Source organism: Struthio camelus, chromosome Z (genome assembly GCF_040807025.1).
Source record: "Struthio camelus isolate bStrCam1 chromosome Z, bStrCam1.hap1, whole genome shotgun sequence".
NCBI lineage: Eukaryota > Metazoa > Chordata > Aves > Struthioniformes > Struthionidae > Struthio > Struthio camelus.
This window is the reverse complement of record NC_090982.1, coordinates 89,727,965-89,733,994: the sequence shown is the minus strand read 5'-3', so window position 1 is coordinate 89,733,994 and position 6,030 is coordinate 89,727,965. Positions and strand designations below refer to the sequence as shown.

Sequence of the window (6,030 nt, the reverse complement as noted above, 5' to 3'; positions counted from 1 at the left end):
CAGCCGAGGGCACCAGCGAGCCACGCCGAGCAAGTGCGCCTGCGCGCTGCGGCTGCCTGCAGTACTACGCTGTTCGTAGCTGAGGGCCGCAGGGAGCAGTGTCGGGGCGGCGCGCATGCGCGAGGCGGCTGGTTGGCTGGCAGGCTTTCATCGCTCGAGGGGCACCAAGGAACCGATGCGTCCAGGACGCATGCGTTCGTCGGCTGGCTGCACTATTGGGGTGGCATCACCCGAGGGCAGCATGGAGCACATCTGGAGCAGTGCGCATGCGTTAATCCCCTGCCTGCAGTACCGGTTCGTAGTCACTTGAGGGCAGCAGGGAGTAAGCGGGTCGCCCCCCCAATGCGCATGCGCCACTCCGCTTGCCGCAGCCGCGAGCCGGTCTGATCCAGTGCGCATGCGCGACCCCGCTGGCCTAGGCCGGCAGCGGCCGCCGCCGCTCCCCGCACCCTCCGGTCGGGCCGCCCCGACCCTTTCGTACCCTCCCCCCGGGCACCTGTGTCCTGCAGGAGGAGACGGTGGCGGGGACCTCACGAGCACCCCGTGTCTCGGCGGCGGTGCAGCACCGGGGCGCAGCAGCGCCGAGGGGTGGTGGCGGTGGCAGTCGCGCCTGGGGCGAGCAGGCCTCGGGTGGCAGGGCGCGCCGGGTGCCCGCAGTCAGGGCCCAAGGCAAGGGCCCCAGCCGGGCCTCGTCCTCGGCCTCCTCGGTTTCTGGCAAGCGTGCTTACAGCCGTTTTTCCATCCGGACAGGGAAAAGAGCCTCCTGCCAGTTCTGCTCCTGACTCTTCCAGAACCTCCCACTGCGGTGCTCTGCTGCTACCAGAAAAACGACGGATATGCTGCTCTAAGAAACGCGACCCTCTTCCTCAGCACTGATGGGAAGGACCCTTTATTTCACACAGAGCTTTAACCTTTCTTCTTCTGTCAGCGGGCCGTTTCCCCAATTACAGTACCTTTATAATGAGCCTGGCGTTGCGCTGTGTGCTGTGCACCAACCGGCCTTGAATCCTGTCCCTTCCAGTCAGTTTTAAGGCTCAGGCACCTCGCTCTCACACCTCTTCGTCCGTAGCTCTGCCCACCACAGCACTGTCCACGAAAGGTAATGCCTTTCCTACCTCTCTGCAGGCAACCCGTCTAAACCGTCTCTGACAACGACCACGTGTTAGTGCAGGCACACTGTGAAACCCCAACCAGACCTGAGGAAAGGTGTACTGTTTCTCTCTCCATGTGAAAGCCAATCTGTAAATCGATTTTTCTCTAGTGAGGGGAGTGACCAGGAAACAGCCACTTGTTATCTTGTCGCTTACCAACACCCTTGGGTGCACGAGGTACATCACAGCTATCCTCCCCGGGACGCCGCGCAAAAGTCCTTCTCGCGGGACAGCCTGCCTCCCCACACCTCCAGGCCATCTGCATCTACACGAGCGAGGGCACATGTACAAGTCTGCTCTGGGGAGGAACCTCAGCCCTAAAGGCAGGAATTAAAACAAAGACAGGGAGAGGCAAACATGTGTTCAGGGCAGACCCTGCCCTGTGCCCGCACGGAGCAGAGCACTGCCAGGCCCCTGAAAGCCCGCACCCTTTTCTCCCCGCAACGCATGCCTTGAGGTGGGCCGGAGAAATCCAGGCACCCGCAGCCACCCCAGGGACACCCTCGCCTCTCTGGTTCTGCTGAGCCCTCAGCGCAAGGTGGTTCCGGCCCTTACCCGCCACGGGCAATGAGTGCTGCCGCCTACCAGGAGAAACGCATTGCAAGGCAAAGCCTCCGGAATCGTCAGCGGGCGTATGACCGCCCCCTGGGTTTCTTCTCCTCTTCCTCTGCTCTCGAGGGAAGCTCAATAGCTAGTCCGCTTCTTCCTGCCTTTGCATGTCTAGAGCACCGGCTTATCGACTGCTCTCAGCTGCCTCCTGCGACGCGACGTTAGCGCTAGAAGCACATCCACCGTGTTGCTCGGTATTGGCTCAGAAAGGCGTTTGTTTACTAAAGGAAAGGAAAAGGCAAGAGTACTCCTGGGGAGAACACACGTATATGAACGCAAGCACCATATGAGGGAGGTCATATGCAATGGCAACACAATCTCTGCTTTACGCTCAGTTATGACAGTAAGGCAGTAAGCCAAACGAATACTAGTTTCAAACTTTCAAAGCAACGAACTTATAGAAACAACAACAAAAAATCCAAACTGTGATGAGGATTTCCCCAGAGTTAGCCCAGAAATACTACAAACCACAATAACGTATTTGCTTCCCCTCCAAAGGGTTGCAGCTGCATAAAGAGATACCGAGTTTGCCTTTAATCTCTGCTTTATTCAAAAAGGGGAGGGTGCTGACACACAAAGCCAGAAGGAAGGCTTCTCAGGGGAAAAAAAGCCAGAAGCTTGTAAGCGGCACAAAAAAAGCTTTACAAAGGGGGTGGGGGGTGGGGGGTGCAAAAAGCCCAAAAGAGAGAAGAGCTTAACAGAGTGAACTGGTGGTGCAAAATTGCAAAAGGAAGGATCGAGGGGCAGCAAAAAAGAAAAGGAAAAGGAAGGGATGTTGTGGGCTGGGCGAGGGAGAAGAAACAATTCAGGGTTCTGTGGGGACAAGATGGTGAAAGGGAGGACCTCAGGGGCAAAAAGAACCTCAGCGGAGGAACCTACAAGTCACAAAAAGCCAAACTCAGGCATCCGCAGAGCACAAATACTTGACAGGAGGGATCGGGGGAGAATGAAAGGCCAGAAGGTGGGCTCTGGGGTGCACATAATCCAAAGAGAGGTACCTTTCTCAGCACTCATCACGGCAGCACTCCGGCCTCTCCCCGTGCTGAAGATGGGCTGTGCCAGGATTCGCCGTGTCCCCGCGATGCCATCCAGGGCCCATTTACCCACAGCTGGCTCCTTCCCCCCTCTGTCCACACCAAACCCTGACCTGCTTCGGGACAAGAAAGAGCAAAATAAGTGCCAAAACACTGCAAAATGGGTAAATTTGGGGGTAATGGGGAGGGCAGAAGACCATGGGGGACCCTAAGAACCCATCCAGAACGTGTAAGTATTGCTAATAATATTCAAAAGCTGCTTATACTCCTTGTTTTCTTCCCAGGGATTTTTTGCAAGCATATTCTAGATGAGATTTAAAAGGACAAAATTCCATAAAATTTGCAACCCCTAAACAAGCAATGACCTTACTCATTTAGCACTGTCAACCTCCTGCCTTTCTGTTTGTTACGCAAAGTAGATAGTCAAAAGAGAGCTCCGTGACAGTCTGCGCAGTTTTGAAGATTAAACACAAGGGATGTTTGCACAGAGCATCTCTACCACACTAAAGCATGAAAACATCAGCACTCTGATCATCTTTCGAGGTACTGCAGTCAGCAAGCTCAGAAGGCTCGTTCAGTTTCTAAAATATCTGGACTTTTCGAGTAGCGATCGCAGCTTAAAGGCTCTTATTGTCAGAAAAATCTAGTGGCTTGATTACTACAGGTATTATTAGCGGAAGCACACAGCCTTTTAAAAAGGGCAGATACTGTCTTTTACGTTTCCAGTGAATCCTCAGAATTCTCATTGCTTTTCATTAGGAGTCACCTTCAGCCGCAAGAGCGTTAAAAAGACCAAATACTTTGCTGTCAGGTCAGAACTTTCTGCTTCCTGGGGCCTAAAGGGACACGCGATTGTCTGCTAAAACAGGTACTAAACCCCCCAAAAGAGAGAGGGGAAGTCGGACAGAGAGATGGGATGGTACAGGGGAAAAGAGGGATAAGGAGGCGGCAAATAGATGGATGAGGAGCTGAACAGAGGGATGGAAACAGAGAAGACTGGAGAGGTGGATGGAGGGCTGAAGGGGCAAAGAGAGGTACGAAGAGGCAGATAGACAGAGCAGTTGGGGGGGGTGGTGGAGGGATGGGGAGCCAGGCAGAGGGACAGCAGGCAGGTAGTGGGATCGGGAGAGAAAGAGGACGACGAAGAGCTGGACAGAGCGATAGGGAGCCAGTCAGAGGGATGGAGAAGCAGACAGAGGGAAGCAGGTATTGACAGAGGGACGGGAAGAGTACAAGAGGGATGGGGAGCTGGGCAGAGCAACGAGTAGTTAAACAAAGGGATGGGGCACCGGACAGAGCTATGGGGAAAGAAAGAGAAAGATGGAGAGCTGGACAGAGGGACAGGGAGCAGAACCGGATGGACCCAGGCAGCCCGCCCGGGACAGCCCTCGACCCGCTCCAGCCCCGCTCACCCGCCGAGCGCTCTGCACACCGTTTTCCCCAAGTCCGCCTGTGGGCCTGCTTGCCCGAATCCCTGCGCCTCCAGAGCGCCTGCGTCCGCGAGAGCGAGGGCGCACGCACGGGCCCACACCGGGGAGGAACCTTGCACTCCGTCACGCCCTTTTACTACTGCTTGTGCATCAGCCCCTTTCAGACCGTCACGTGCGCACGCTTAACCCCCCAAATTCTCTCAGCCCTTAACAACTTCCGTACTCACGGCACCTAGCTTTCCCACGCTCTTCCCCGTCTTGTTTGAAAACCCTCCCAGAGCTCTTCTGTACTTACGTGCTTCCTTAAAACAGCATCACCGAAATCAACAAAACGGGTCGAGCGGCTCCTCCTCAGGTTGCTGGCCCTCGGAACACTATTCTGCAAATGAATCAAACCACCAAGGTCACCGGGAGGTTCCTGTTTTGGAGCTTCCTCTCCCCCCTCCCGCCCCCCCCCCCCAAGCTTTCATTACGGTTCCCTAACCTGGGCAAACGCAGGTCCTCCCTTAAGCACTGCAACAGTTTTTATTCTGGGGTCCCAAGTTCCCGTTATTGCTTGCTGCTAGGCAGCAAAGCAAGGCGAGGACAGGTCGGGTCACAGGTAACCCATCTAGCCATCCTAAATTCTCATTTTAGGCCTCGCCGGTTACTCCGGGTAAACAGACCAAAATAAAGCTCCAGACAGGCAGGTGAGGCTTCACACAGACCTCGCGGGCCTGCTAGCGCCAGCGATGCCATAGCGACTGGGCTACCAGGCGCTACTCCCCCCTCTCCTTTGCTGGTCCACGAAGCGTGGCTCACGGGTCACGGTAAGGACGCTGCCAACCTTCCTACGGCCGAAGGCTCCTCTTCGGGACCGGGCAGAGAACCTTTCCGCTGGCATTTGGATTCTCCTGGCCGCTCCTGACACGCGATAACTGACAGAGGTCTGAGGGCAGCAGCCCGTAGTTCTTCACGGCAGCATATAGTCCTTCCCCCATGACATGACAAGTAAGGAACAGACACACTGGCCCACTGCTGCAGTGCTGAGGAGGCACAGGCACCTGGAACGGCAGCTCCTGGCTGCCACAGAGCACGACGTGGCCAGCGGGTGGGAACCCTGTTGACAGCTGCACCTCCTGCCACCTCGACAGGCACAACATGATCTCCCAGAAACCCAGCAAGGGAAGCCAACGCCTCCCGGCATGCCTAACAGATTAAAATGGCCGCCCGGAAGCTCGGTGCTGGGACACTACATCTCCCAGAATGCTCCGCAGATGAAAATGGCCGCCCGGCAGCCCGGCGCCGGAAGACTACTGCTCCCGGCATGCCGCGCCCCCAAAACAACATGGCCGCCCGGAAGCTCGGTACCGGAAGAATACATCTCCCAGAATGCTCTGCAGACTAAAATGGCCGCCCGGAAGCCCGGCGCCGGAAGACTACTGCTCCCGGCATGCCGCGCCCCGCAGACAGCCTGGCCGCCCGGCAGCCCGGTGCCGGAAGACTACTGCTCCCGGCATGCCGCACTCCCAAACCAGCATGGCCGCCCGGCGCCGGAAGACTACATCTCCCAGGATGCCGCGGGCAGCAGCGCTCCGTGAGGTTGGACCCAGCGGCGATCCCGTCCCGTCCCCGGCAGCCGCCGTGGAGCCCGGAGCCCCCCGGCCCCGCGATCCCCGGCACCGCCGCGACCCTCCGCAGGGCTCCCCTGGGACCCCTCCGCCCTCCCGACACCACTCCCAGCCCCGCCGTAAAGGAACAGTGGAAAAAAGGAAGTTACCGGGCGACGACAGCGCAGACGGAGGGACTCTGCGGGGCCCGGAGGCG

General features: G+C 57.3%; 1 long non-coding RNA gene across 1 annotated transcript; it reads right to left on the bottom strand.

Moving 5' to 3' along the window:
* Window positions 1-2,064: 2,064 nt before the first annotated feature.
* LOC138064713 (uncharacterized) lies at window positions 2,065-5,441 on the bottom strand. Its single transcript, XR_011137956.1, has 3 exons — window positions 5,051-5,441; window positions 4,520-4,603; window positions 2,065-2,910 (listed from the first exon to the last, which is right to left on the bottom strand). It is a non-coding gene; the product is annotated as an uncharacterized lncRNA (long non-coding RNA).
* Between the last annotated feature and the right edge of the window lie 589 nt (window positions 5,442-6,030).